Source organism: Mustela nigripes, chromosome 2, assembly GCF_022355385.1.
Source record: "Mustela nigripes isolate SB6536 chromosome 2, MUSNIG.SB6536, whole genome shotgun sequence".
NCBI lineage: Eukaryota > Metazoa > Chordata > Mammalia > Carnivora > Mustelidae > Mustela > Mustela nigripes.
In genome coordinates, this window is record NC_081558.1 from 102,777,379 (window position 1) to 102,792,453 (window position 15,075).

The window sequence follows — 15,075 nt, forward strand, 5'->3', positions numbered from 1 at the left end:
TCCTCAAGCTTAGTAGCTTAAAACTTAGTAGCTTAGCAACTTAAACAGCAATAAACATTATCTCGTGGTTTCTGCAGATAAGGAATTCAGGAGGACCTTAGCTGGAAGGTTCTGGCTTAGTGTCTCAAGAGATTACAGTCAAGATGTCTATGAGAGCTAGTCATCTAAAGGTTTAGTGGGGATTAAGGGAGGCTCTTCCAAGATGGCTCACTCACATGGCTAGTAACTCAATGCTGACTGTTGGTAGGAGGCCTGCTTTTTTCACCATGAAGCTCTTTCTACAGGGCTGCTTGAATGTCTTCATGATGTGGTGGCTGACTTCCTCCAGAGCTGGTGATCCAAGAGGGCAAGACAGCAGCTCCATCTTTTGTGACCTAACTTCAGAAGTAACACTCTATCATTTCCACACTATCTTACTGGTTACATAGGTCAGTCTCAAGAATCATTAAAAGTGCCATCTTGGAGACTGCCTGCCATATCATCACAACAGACAAAGCAGTAACATCTGGATTTCCCCAAACAACTTTTATATTCTTGAAGGCTTCCTTACTTTACACAGGTAGCAGCTGCCATTGAATAGGATCCAATATAGCATCTGACTACTTTTCCAAACTCCTCAAACTTTCCAGCCCCATGCTAACTTTTCTTTCAAATAACTTAGAAGACTTAGGAGTCAGAGGACCACAAGGTAAAGCTTGAAGCTCACATTCTTCTCTTGAGTTCTCAGCGAGTTGATCTCTAAGAATATTATCTCTCAGTTCTAAACTTTCCCTCCCCTACTATCCTTCTACCCAAGCCACCCATGAGCTTCACGTCTCTGGCTTTTCCTTTTCCCCATTCAGGTCCCCAGCCTACCCTCTGTAACGGTGTTCAGGTCTTGCCAGACCCTACTGCATCATTTTCTTTCACTATGTGCCAAGCCAGTCACTGAAAGGAAAGAGTGTGATGCTGTCAAAAATGCTTATCCCAACTTAGGCTGCAAAAGAAGAACAGTGCTGAGAATGTGAAAGTAACCATGGTGGTCAGATCTCCACAAATTGCTCAGGGGGGCATTTCCTGGCAGCAAACTTTAAGAAAAGTCTGCCCAAACCAGCATCAGGAAAGAAGAAAGTAACCAGAACAATCAAGGATATGAAGCTTTAACCCAAGGGGGAATGATTGTAGAATCTAGAGTCATTTCTTTGAGAAAAGAGAGGGATCTGGGAGCATGATTTCAATCTTCAAAGAAGCTTAGTCTGTGTATCTGAGGGGCAGGACTAAAGTCACTGGGACAACAAGAAGTTCTTTAACATGATTTGTCAGAAGTTGCCAAAATTCCTAAGAGCTGCCCCCAAGATATTAAGAGTTACCTATCAAGCAGAGACCAAAAGAATCAGGCAAAGCTGCCTTTTCGGAGAGAGGTACATACTCAGGACAGAAAGCTGGACTAAGTGACCTCTAAGACCACAGTTCTAAGCATTTGAAACCTCAGTCTCTACTGTGGTATTAGTACCATTTTATCTACATTCTTTCCAGTTTAAGTGATACTGAGACTGATCTCCTTCTGTATAGATAATTCTTACCAGAATAAAAGGTACAAGTTGAAATCAATTCCCCTTGAAATGTGGGCAGTTACTCATCTTTATGACAATTAGTCCCTGAATTCATGGTGTATGGTGTAATACGCCATATTATGGTGTAATGGGTACCTAAGTGGGTATAGGACAAAACAGTTATACTTTTAAATGGGTATAGCCCTTCATATAGACTTCAAAGGCAGATTTAACACGTTGTAGTCTCACAGCAACCTGTGAGATAAACTCATTGGCTATGATCTCCCAATTTGCAGAGGAAGACACTGAGGAAGAAAGAAAGAAAGCTGTCTAGGACACCAAGCTAGCTGGTAATGGAGCTGGGACTGAACGTTAGTTCACTGTTCTTTCCATTAGACTGTTTCCTTTTCTCTACCTGACAGCTTTCTTAAACACACACACACAGTGTGTGTGTGCATGTATATGTATAAGAGACAGGGTCTGAAAGTCAGAGAAAGATACTAAGAAAAAGAAAGAAAGGCACTAAGAGATATTCTGATAGAATAAAGCACACTTAATAGGCTAATCTTTACCTGTTTATCATATATTTGAATGCCTTTCACAGCTGAGACAATTCCGATGGAAATAGGATATTACTTATTTCTGACCACAAAGAAATAAATATGCACACCCTAGTTATATGTTATGACTAAATGAGTCGGGGGGTTTGTTTTGTTTTTGTTTTTTTTCAATGCAAAGGCATTTATTTAAATAACTGCAGCTTCCTTCTCTCCTTCCTTTACCCTGACAAGTACTCCTGAGTATAAACCAGAGTTTTCACAAATGTATGGGACATCTGTCCTGGGAGGGCCCTCAGACACTATCTAATGCCATCCTCTCATTTGACAGACATGTGAAGTAAGCTCCAGAAGAGCTTCCAGACAGTAGCAACACACAATTATCGACAGACTTTTTAGTGAAAGCAGCATGCCACCAGCATTTCAGGAATAATCAATTTTCTCTTGGCTGGGAGACGGAATGGGAATTAGTAATCTTTTCTAAAGATACATTTCTAAGTTTAACCAAATTTGCCATTATGCTTTTGAAGAACTTGGGATATTGACAGAACCGTGGGATCCCATATTGAAATCCTTGGGATTAATACTCAAATCTGCTTACATGAGACAGCCTCCTCACCCCACTCCCTGCCAAGAGGATTACCAGTGTCTATTCAAAGAAGGTTCTGGGTAGGCCCCCTGGGCCAGATTATTCTTTCATAGGCAGAGAACACAAATTTGGAAACTTCATTGCAATTTGAAGAAACACTATTAGAATTTTAGGAAGTCATTTGTATTCGATTTTTGAGATGTGACGTGGCTAATAGAATTCTGATAAGCAATAGAAACCAAAAGATTCTTCATAATTGGACATGAATTAAGTCCAGTGACCAATCTCCTGTAGCACAGAAAACTGCCACATTCCTCCAAAAGCTTTCTGTGCCAGCCTTTCATTTTTGGGAAATGACATTCACTAGAACTATAATTTTCCTGTTCTTCATGTTGTGTAACCCTGAATTTTTTATTATTCCCTTCTTTTAAGCTCACAAGAACAGTAAAGACAAAGAATCATTTAAATCTTACTTTCTGTTTAAATTTTCTTTAAATTAGATTAATTCATTTCAAAAAATAATTTTATCAACTGAGATTAATTATTTACAATCAAAACATTCTCTACCTTTTAAAAATAAATTGGGCTACAGTTGAGGAAACTTCCAAATATGCTTGTTAAAAATCCTGCAAAAATTTCCCCAGCTGGATATTATCTTAAATTGCAAATTGCTATGTGAATAAATAAAGTAAAACCCAAGACTGGTGGGAGACAACAAAATAATAACTACAAGAACAGAAATAAAAAGGGGGAGGCATAATCAATTGCTAATGAAGATGAATAAAATTATTTAAGAACAAGGGAGGAACAAATATTTAATAAGAAATGTTGCCATAATAATTTAGAGGTACGGGGCGCCTGGGTGGCTCAGTGGGTTAAGCCACTGCCTTCGGCTCAGGTCGTGATCCCAGGGTCCTGGGATCAAGCCCCGCATCGGGCTCTCTGCTCAGCTGGGAGCCTGCTTCCTTCTCTCTCTCTCTCTGCCTGCCTCTCTGCCTGCTTGTGATCTCTCTCTGTCAAATAAATAAATAAAATCTTAAAAAAAAAATAATTTAGAGATGCTTTGATTCAAGGGAACAGAATAAATCTATGTCTCTATTCTTTTTCCCCCTAGAAAATCACTCCCAAAATGTTAGAACAAGAAGAAACTTGTTCCTCCATCTTCAATGAAAATAAGAATCTTTAGAAACCCCACCAAGACTGCAAGTAGTTGGAGAATTGGTCAAATTCAAGTGCCTGCATTTGGATTTGGGGAAGTGGTAAATACTCCCTCCCAAAGGTTCAAAAACCCAACAACCAAGTAGGGAGGAAAAAATGTGTGTGGGGTGTGTGTGGGGGGTGTTAGCAGGTTCATGGTAAATACAAAATTGTCTCTTCTACTTATCCTCTGTATTTTGTGACTATTTGATTATTGAATGTTTGAAATATTGAAATATTTGAAATATTTCTTAATTAAAAATTTAAATCTCCCCCCTCCCAAAACCACATATACTTGTCTTGGAGAACCCTAAAAAGTAGAAAAAATAAAGTTAAAGTTAAAGAAATAAAGACTCCAGATACCACTGGTAATGAGGTGCCGCTAAGAATGGTAGGACAGGATCCAAAAACAAGAGAATGACTACCTATATAAGGAAAACTGAGATGCTAGGTTCCCCCACACTCAGGCGACCACCTTTCTATTTTTGTTCAAAAGACAAGAGTTTATTTACTGGAGAAAATGAGAAGCTTTAGATCTGGGGACACTGGCGTGGAGGGAGATGGTGGTTACAGTATGAAACCAGGATACTAAGGGAAAATCTGCACACTGAACATAGATAGGTTCCTTCATAAGCCCCATTCCTCCTTCACAAGCCCCATCCCCAAGAGCCATGGCTGGGCTCAAAACTGAATTGCCAATGTATAGTTAAAGTTGAAAGAGTCACAACAAAAGTTAGGCCAGCTGTCAAGAAAATGCAAGTCAAACTCACAATGAGACATAACTTCACCCCCACTGGGCTAGCCATAATCAAAAAGGCATATCTGTTAAGACATACATATTATTATAACAAGTGCTGGCTAGGATGTGGAGCAATCAGAACTCTCATACATTGCTGGTAGGAATGTAAATGGTGCAGCCATTTTGGAAAAGTCTGGCAGTTTCTCAAATGATTCAACATAGTTACCATATGACACAATTCCACACATAGGTATGTATCAGAGATTTGAACGTTTATGTCCATGCAAAACTTGTATACAAATGTTCATAGTAACAGTATTCATAAGAGCCAAAGAGTGGAAGGTTGTTTATAAAATATAAACAACCTGAAAGTCCACAAACTGTTGAATGGATTAATAAAATGTGATATGTCCATACAACAAATTATTATTCATCAATGAAAAGAGATGAAGTACTGATATATGCTATGAAATGAATAATCTTTAAAAACATCATGTTAAGTGAAAGAAGCCAGATAGAAAGGACCACATATTATATGTTTCTATTTATACGAGGTGTCCAGAATAGGCAAATCTAGATTAGTGGTTGCCTAAAGTTGAGGGACAATGAAAGGGGAGGGGTTGGTGGTGGAAGGCTAAGGGGTGACAGATTGTTTTCTTTTGCTTTGTTTTGAGGTTAATGGAAATGTCCTAAAATTGATTGTGGTGATGGACACACATTTGTCAATATACTAAAAAGCCACTGGATTATATGCTTCATATGGGTGAACTGTATGGTATGTGAATTATATTTCAGTAAAGCTTTTTTTTTTTTTAATCAGGTTGGTCACCTTATTGCCCTTCAAGAATGCTGACCAGTCAACAAAGCCCTTCCATGTAGCAGGGGCTTTCCATCAGCTCAGCTTTCAACAACAAGGGGCAACCAAAGATCATCATACAACTGGGGAGTGCCTCCGTCATGACAGATGGAGACCAAAAAACTGACAAACCAGGGGGGAAAAACTCAAAGAAAACAGAATTTCAGAGTTATTGGGAGGACTAAGGAAAAAAAACCCAAAAAATTATAACTCATATCTTCAGAGATCTCAAACCCATGAAGTAAAGACTACAAAAAGAAAGTTCTTTGAAATTAAATTTGAAAATAAAATATAAAATTCAATAAAAGGTTGGAAGACAAAGTCACAGAAATTTCCAGAAAGAAAATATAGGAAAGTGAGAGTTTTGGTGAACAAGGGACATCAAATAATAGGTATTCCAGAAGAGAGATCAGGGGAGGAAATTAAGTAAATAATATAAGAAATGACTAAAATAAGGGGAAGAAGTTAAGCAAATTACATAAGACAATTACCAGAACTGAAAGACAGGAGTCTCTAAGTCAAAAAAGATCTCCTGAGCATCAGCAATAATGAATGTAAAGAGACCCACACCAAAACACATTGTGATATTTTGAAACACTTGAAATGCAATTTACATCCTAAATGCTCTCAGAGAGAAGAAAAAAAAAAAAAAAAACAGTCCATGTACAAAGAATCAGAAATCAGAATGGCATCAGAATTCTCAATAACACTGGAAATTAGAAGACAGTAAAACAATGCATTTAAAATTCTAAGGAAAAATTACTTTTCCTCAGGATTATATATCTAGCCAGATTACCAATCTTTTAGTAAATTTTGAAAAGAAAGTGTTTTTCCATGTCTCACAAAATTGACCTCCCATGAATCATGCATGTTTTTTAGGAGCCTTTTAGATGAATGGGCTTTAGTAAAACAGGGGTGTAAAGCAAAAAGGAAGGAGACACGGGATCCAAGAAACAGAATCCAACATGGAATGGGGGCAGGGGAACTCTCAGGATATTGGTTTAATGCAATTTCAGGCCCATAGCTGCTTAGTGGAACATTGAGAGGAAGCAATACAGATTGAAAGGTTGGAGGACTTCAGGATCAATGTATCCAAGACAGACATGGAATTGGTAAACAGTTTTGGTCATATGGAAAAATGTATCAAGAGTGTTTCAGAGCTGTTAGAGGGTGTGGGAAAACTTGAGATGTTGAAAGAGAACTAACAAAGGGAAACATCTATTCACTCCAGGAAAATAAATCATGTAAGAAAGAAAATATAATGACCATACACTATTTGGCTCAAAAATGCAATATTTTGGTGGCTCAGTTGTTAAGCGTCTGCCTTTAGCTCAGGTCATGGGGTATGAGCCCCACATCAGACTCTCTTCTCAGCAGGGAGCCTGCCTCTCCCTGTCCCAATCCCCCTGCTTGTGTTCTCTCTCTCTCACTGTCTCTCTCTGTCAAATAAATAAATAAAATCTTTTATAGAAAGTGCAATAATTTTGTAGTCCTAGTAATGAAAATAATATACTGATTCGACAACAACAAAAAGAGAATTGTGATAGGAGAATGAGAATCCATAAACTGATAGCTTCAGATAGATAATAGATAGATAGCCAGAAAGGCAACTGATAATTTCAACCAACGAACAAGTCTCGGTCTCCTATATGAATTACAGAAGTAAATATAACATAGAAGTAGATTCCAGTAGAAACAGCTAGAAGAACTGAAGATTCTTCTCTAGAGTGGGATGGGGGCAGCGGAGAGGGGAAGAGAAGGCAAGGAGCTGCTATTATTATTGTTGTTGTCATTGTTGTTATTATGGAATGGAGGCAGTGGAGAGGGGAGAAGAAGGCAAGGAGCTGCTATTACTATTATTATTATTATTATTATTATTACTGTAAAGCTTCAGCACTCTTTGAACTTGAAGAAACTATTTGCATGCACTAATTGAATTCAGGATAAAGATTATTTAAAATTTATATAAAGAGAAGTTAAATGATGAAACTGACTTCCATGCCATATTGAATCCTTCAGCAGAGTTCCATTACTAAAGGTTGATGTAAAGAATCTGGTAACTCCAGCGTGCCTGGGTGGTTCAGTGGGTTAAGCCTCTGCCTTCGGCTAGGGTCATGATCTTGGGGTCTTGGGATTGAGCCCAGCATCGGGCTCTCTGCTCAGCAGGGAGTCTGCTTCCTCCTTTCTCTCTGCCTGCCTCTCTGCCTACTTGTGATCTCTCTCTGTCAAATAAATAAAATCTTCAAGAAAAAAAAAGAATCTGGTAACTCCAATTGCAGCTGCCGTCACTGCTGTGACAACCGTTCCTCCTGAAGAATGAGGCTGCTGGAGGAAGTGGCCATCACAGGACCAGAATGACAAGAGTACAGAATTTTCTTTTCTAGGGATCTCTGATATTCTCTCGAGAAAGATTTAAATGCAGTTCTGCTTGCCAAAGATTGTAAAATCACTTCTTAGAAGCTTTCCAACTTAATATGTGCGTAAATCTCTAAAATTCCTGGAAACAAATAGAAGATCTTTGGAGAGTGAAGATGACATATCTTCCCTGCTAAGTCATAAAAACTCCAAGTAAAATCAGTCCTTATTAGCATGTATCAAAATATTAGTATGCCTGGGGCCCCTGGGTGGTTCAGTGAGTTAAGTGTTCAACTCTTGATTTCAGGTCAAGTCATGAACTCAGGTCGTGAGAGCGAGCCCTTCATTGGGCTCTGCACTGGGCGTGGAGCCTGTGTCAGATCCTCTCTCTCCCTCTCCCTCTATATCTCCTCCCACCAAAAATAAATAAAACAAAATAAAATATTAGTATTCCTTAGTTCATATTCTGGTGCTTTCTTTAAAAATCATGTAAATGATAATCTGTTTATGGTTAAAAAAATAAAATATCAAATGATTGAGAAGCATGTATGCTTCACGTAAAATTTGTCCTTTATTCCTTTTTTTGTCCCCCTTCTCTGACTTCCGCTCTTTGGGAGTGGGTATCATAGCTTGGTGTATCACTTTACATGCCTACTACATTTTGAGATTTCAAGAAGGATGGAGGTAAGAAAGCAACTCGAGAAATTGAGTACTATATACGATGAGAGAATGAATATATACACAGACTTGCTAGACTATATATGATAATAGATCTCTGACCCACAACCTCTGCAGCAACCAGTCCAGAGAGTCTAATGACAATCTCGGCAGCAACTGGTCGAGAATGATCGGGACGTGTTCAATGACTATCTGCTTCCCCATTTTCTGCCCTTGCTTTTAACTCAGGACTAACCAGAGACAACCAAATATGCTCTCTGAATTAGTATAAAATGTCCTGCTTCTAGGTATCCTGCTTTCAGCTTTTCCATGTCCATAACCTCCAATTAAAGGGTAGCTGAAGCTTTCCCCTTTTTTGCTATAAAGTTTTCCCACTCCTCTGTCTACCTTTGAGTCCTTGCCAAACAAAGGTAATAGTAGCTGATTCCCAAGCTGTAGTGAGCTTGGAATACCTGGCCACTGTTCTCATTTAGATGGCCATCATTTATTTCCTCAATGATAAGAAGCTCCCAAAAGGAGCAAAAATGATATCAGAATCACTGTTTAGTCTGCTACTTCAATAGAACCTTCATTTATTTCGTTCAACTAATATGTATCATGCTCGTATGAACCGGGCACTAAAGTAAATTGTATTTAGAAGGACACTACATAGCTGAAGCCTTGGGAGTTGGAATTTTTTTTTTTTTAATTTGACAGATAGAGATAGCAAGTAGGCAGAGAGGCAGGCAGAGAGAGAGGAGGAAGCAGGCTCCCAGCTGAGCAGAGAGCCCGATGTGGGGCTCAATCCCAGAACCCTGGGATCATGACTGGAGCTGAAGGCAGAGGCTTCAACCCACTGAGCCACCCAGGTGCCCCGGGAGTTGGAAATTTTTTAATCTTCAGTCACTGTTTACGATCTGAAGCAGGCAAATTATTTACTTGAAACTTCCCAATGTACCATCATTAAACATGAATGAAGAAAACGCCTCAGCAATTAATATAATGGCAGAAAAGAATTACTAACTATAATGCGTTTCATGCTAGTCTTAGTTTTAAGAAGTCTTTTAGTACCCCTGAAGGTTGGTAACACTCTTGTGTTATTGTTAGAGTTGTTTTAGAAATTATAGAAGTAATGATTTGTCTAAGGGTGATTGTCTCCCACCCACCAAAGAATTACGTTCGGTTTACTAATGCAGACCACAAAGTTTTTCATTAATAAAGTTGGCAAACAAAAGCATCTGAAAACATCCAGGGAGTGATATTCTAGTAAGTTTTACTGAAGATGACATTTTCATTAGCACTGTTAATGAACTATGCTTATTCCTTTGGGGAACTGTGATTTATTAGAAGAATTAAAAGTTTGAAAAAACGCCAAAAGAATTACACTCATTCATTTTGAACATGACTACAGTATTTGCAATAGAAAAATTAGTGAGTATTCCCTAAAGTCATGGTGGCTTTTAAACACTGCATAATTCTGGGTATTGCCATCAGCAAAGCATTGCACCATTGCTCATTAGAAGGATAATGTCATTATAATAGCTTTACTCTGAGGCATAAGCCAGTTAGATGAAGCACCAGAAAAAGAAACGCAGAAGTATGTTTGGTGAATCATTCTTGTTCTGCAGTTTGGTGACTCTACATTAAAGCCAGAAAGAAAAGCAGCTTGTGGCTTAATTTGAAGGATCTTCCAAGGAAACGCTGCAGGAGTACACAATTCTTATAATTGGTCTCCAGGCTTCATTATCTCTGTTCATGAAGTTGCCTGTTCGCACTTAACTTTGCAAGTTAACTGTGAACAAATCAAGAGAGAATAAAAACAAACATAGCATGGCATTAAGGAAGATCTCCTGAGACTAGGGCTTTTGATTCCCTTTTTCACATGGTGACATTGAACTGGAAGCTTGGGTGTGATTAGTGCTGTTCTGGCCCAAAGTGCCAGGAAGTTCATCATAGGTCAAGGGCAAGTTCAAGGCCAGGTCCACTCTGAGGTTAGCCTATTCACTTGTCCTTTTCCAGGCTGGGATCACTTGAGGATCACAGATTACTGGGGATCAGTAGCACGGTTCTCCAAAGCCTAACCAGTTGGCTGGTCAGCAAATTATACTGCGGGGTAGATTTGGGCTATGAGCACAGAATCTCATTGAGCACCTTCTAAATCTGGTCATGGTGAGAAGGCTGTGCAGAAGTGAGCAAGGGAGACTCCTATTGAGAGAAAGGTCTTACCCTAGAACCCTCCATATTCAAGGAGCAGGCTGCTTTAAAATTCTTAACTCCAGTCTTCTTAAAGATAAAATATTGCTTTCTAGAGAAGTGGTTGGGTCAGGGATTTATATTATAGGATAACGAACTGTAGACAGTCTAGAGCTAACGCTAACAGCCGGAGAATTGCATAAGTCCTTCTGCCCCAAGGAAAACCCTTCTGTCCAAAGGGCTCAGTACAGGATGCTCTTGGAATGGTACCAATGGATAGTACTGTTGGTGGCTCTAGAAGGAGGCTGGGTCTCTGGAGGTTCTGGAAGATGGTCAGTGTACCAAGCTCAGTTGTCAGTGAAGTTGTTGCTCACTTTCAAGTAGGAAATGTGGAAGTGTTAGCAACAAGAGAGCCATAATTCTTCAATCAGGTCGATTCTGTCCAAGCAATATTTAATATTGTGTTTTGGGCACTGTGACCACAAAGGTGAATAAAACCCAGTTCTTGCCCTCAGGAGCTATGGTTAAATGAAGGAAGGCGGTACAGAGAACTTAAGTATAATGTGATTCATGACAAGAAAGCAAACCCGCTGAGCCTTGAAGGATAACTTAACCAAAGGAAGAAAGGTGGAACACATTTCCAGTTTGGAAAGAGGAGGATGAAAACCAGCAGTGGGGCCTTAGGAAATCAGGGCCAAGCTAGACACAGTGAGGGTCCTTTCTATTTTTATGGATTTAGAATTCTAGATTTCTCTGTTTTCTGAGAAGAGCAGTCTGAGTCTTCCTGGCTGCATATGATTGCATGATAGCTTTCATGATCAGAAGCAGTGGTCAGGGGTGCCTGGGTGGCTCAGTGGGTTAAGCCTCTGCCTTTGGCTCCGGTCATGATCTCAGGGTCCTGGAATCGAGTCCCGCATCAGGCTCTTTGCTCAGCAGGGAGCCTGCTTCCCCCGTCTCTCTCTGCCTGCCTCTCTGCCTACTTGTGATCTCTCTCTCTCTCTCTGTCAAATAAATAAATAAAACCTTAAAAAAAAAAAAAAAAGCAGTGGTCAGCATCTCACTAAAGACCCTCCTGAAGCAGGTGCTATACCCTCATGCACAGAGGGCTGGGGTTTAGTCTTCATCCTCTCTTCCTTCTTCCTTCCCCAGAAGCTTCTCATGCCTTTGAATTCTGAAACATGGCATATGAAGTCCCATATTGTCTGGTCTCTGAAGCCATATTAGAATCACGTGCAGTTCCCAGAATGCACCATGCTCTCTTGTGCTTGCATATTTTTAAAACTTTTTTAACCTGAAACACTCCTTCCCATATGACTTATTAGCTCCTCTTTGCTTTAAAAAATTCTTAATTGTAGTAAAATACACGTAACACAAAATGTACCATCTTCACCATTTTTAAGTGTAGAGTTCATTAGTGTTAGGTGCATTCACAATTTGCACAACCAATCTCAAGAACTCTTTTCATCTTGCAGAACTGAAAGTCCTTACCCATTGAACGACTCTCCATTCCCTCTTCCCCTCCAGCCCCTGACAACAACTTCCTGTCTCAATGAATTTGACTACTCTGGGTGCCTCTTGTAAGGTAAATCATTCAGTATTTGTCTTTTTGTGACCAGCTTTTTCCATTAAGCATAATGTTCTCAAGGTTCATTCATTTTGTAGCACGTGTCAAGATTTCTTTCCTTTTGAAGACTGAAGACTATTCCATTGTATGTGTATACTATATTTTGTTTATCTACTCACCTGCTGATAAACACTTGTGATGCTTCCACCCTTTTGGCTATTGTGAATGCTGCAGCTATGAAGAAGGATGTGCAAATACCTCTCTGATATACTGCTTTCATTTTGGGGGATCATACAACCGGATGTGGAATTGTTGGATCAGATGATAATTTTATTTTTGTCACCTCCTTTTAAAACTTTGCTTTCTTACTCTTCTTTAACCCAGAGTAATGATTTCCTCGATTAAAAGTTAGCTACTCATTTACAGAATGACACTTTTTTAAAACTGGGGGGAAATTTTCAAACATACACAAAAGTGGAGAGAATTACAATGAATTTCCATTACTCTGTTTGAAGAGTGGTCAACATTTTGCCAATCTCGGCCTGCTTCCCCACCTCCCCCCGTGCTTTATTTTGCAGTAGTATTTTTATTTTTTATTTTTTAAAATCATCTTATAATGTATTATTTGTTTCAGGGGTACAGGTTTGTGATTCATCAGTCTTAAAAAATTCACGGCGCTCACCATAGCACATACCCTCCCCAGTTCCATCACCAGCCACATGATTCCTCCCACTCCTCTCCAGTCCAGCAACACTTAGTTTGTTGCCTGAGATTAAGAATCTCTTATGGTTTGTCTCCCTTTCTGGTTTTGTTTTGTTTAATTTTTCCCTCTCTTCCCTTATGATCCTCTTTGTCTTATTTCTCAAATTCTACATACCAATGAGATCATATGATAATTGTCTTTCTCTGACTGACATATTTTGCTTAGCGTAATACCCTCTAGTTCCATCTGTGTCATTGCAAATGGGAAGATTTCATTTTTCGTTGACTACATAACATTCCACTGTGTGTGTGTGTGTGTGTGTGTGTGTGTGTGTACAACATCTTCTTTATCCATTCATCAGTTGATGGACATTTGAGTTCTGCCCATAGTTTGGCTATTGTGGACATTGCTGCTGTAAACATTGGGGTGCACGTGTCCCTTTAGATCACTACATTTATATCTTTGGGGTAAATACCCAGTAGTACAATTGATTTCCTAGATTAATAGTAAGCTACTGATTTACAGAATGACTTTTATTACTCTTATTTTATCAATTAACTCTATTAATTGTTTGCTTCTAATTTTCCATTATTAAAAACAATGCTAGATGAGTAGCTATTCATTAGATGAATTCTTGGAAGTGGAATTACTGGTTTAAGGGGTAGACATTTTTCAGGCTATGATGCACAGTGTTACAGTGAACACACAAGCTTCTAAAGACTCCTTTGTATGACTTGTCAGCCTCTGTTTCCAGTATCCTTTATCAGCAGGGCAGGATGCAGCAGCTTGGGGATCCTGTGGTTTCTTTAAACTTTGCTCCTAAAGAAAATATATCATTATACTAAAATTCTTTTTCAGAAGTGAAAGGCATTATGTAAGTCACCAATCCTGAGAAACAAAAGAAATGATCAGATCTTGCTGCCTACATTTTCAGTTAAGTGATATTAGTTCCATTTTTATTTATTTATTTTTAAAAGATTTTATTTATTTATTTGACAGCCAGAGATCACAGGTAGGCAGAGAGAGAGGAAGAGAAGCAGGCTTCCCGCTGAGCTGAGCGCCCGAAACGGGTCTTGATCCCAGGACTCTGGAATCATGACCTGAGCTGAAGGAAAAGGCTTTAACCCACTGAGCCACCCAGGCCCCTCTCAATTCCATTTTCAAATGGTCCTCCCTAAGTAAACATGAAAAGGCCCCTCAAGTTTGTATAGTACCTTTCAGTTTACAAACAACTTCCACTTGTGTTTTCTTATATATTCCTTACAGTTAGTTATTATTTTTCCCTGGTTGACACCAGGGAATATAAAATTATAAAATAAAAGTGAGGCCCAGAGATGTGACTTGCCCGAGGTCACAGAGCTGATAATCAATGTCTTCTGGTTCCACGTTCATTGCTTTTCAAATTACAGATGATTCATTTACTAGTTCTTGACATATAACCATAATGAGTGAGTGTAGTCAAGAGATGTTTCTAAGACTTATTTTTCAAGCGAGAAAGAGGTGGGGAAAGTGGCTGAAAGCTGTGATTTAATAGGAAGCCATTTTTTGACTGATACATAGTACAGAAATACAAACAGTATTTCCCTTTGCCCCTGGAATTGTGTGATAACCTTCACTGAGCTGCTATATGTTGCGTCAAGCATGCTGGGCTCTGGGGCCAGCCTGTTGGAGGCCACCAACTTTGGCTTTATAGAACAAGTTACATGATCTGAACAAATTAACCTTTCTTTGTTTCTGTTGCTTCACCCATAGGACAAATAATAATAGCTTCCAGCTCACCGGGTTATCGTGAAAATTAGATGAGATCATGTGAGTGCCCAGCACATGCTCACTGCCTTCTACATATGGGCTCTTATTGCTAGTGTTGAGGACTAGATAATACTGTTCCTCTATTTTATCCCAAGGAGGAGGGGACATGGAAGAGGCTGGGGCAGAAAAGTTCAGAGTGAAAATAGCCTTTTTGGCTGCTGACTATTTAAAAAAATATACTTAAAAGGCTTCTCTAGTAGACTATCACTGGTTTTCAGAAACTTGATTAGGATATGGCCTAGTGTAGCTTATTTTGTATTTGCTCTATCTTCGGTTTGTTGAGTTCTTGAATCTGTGGGGTTATCGTTTTCATCAAATTTGAAA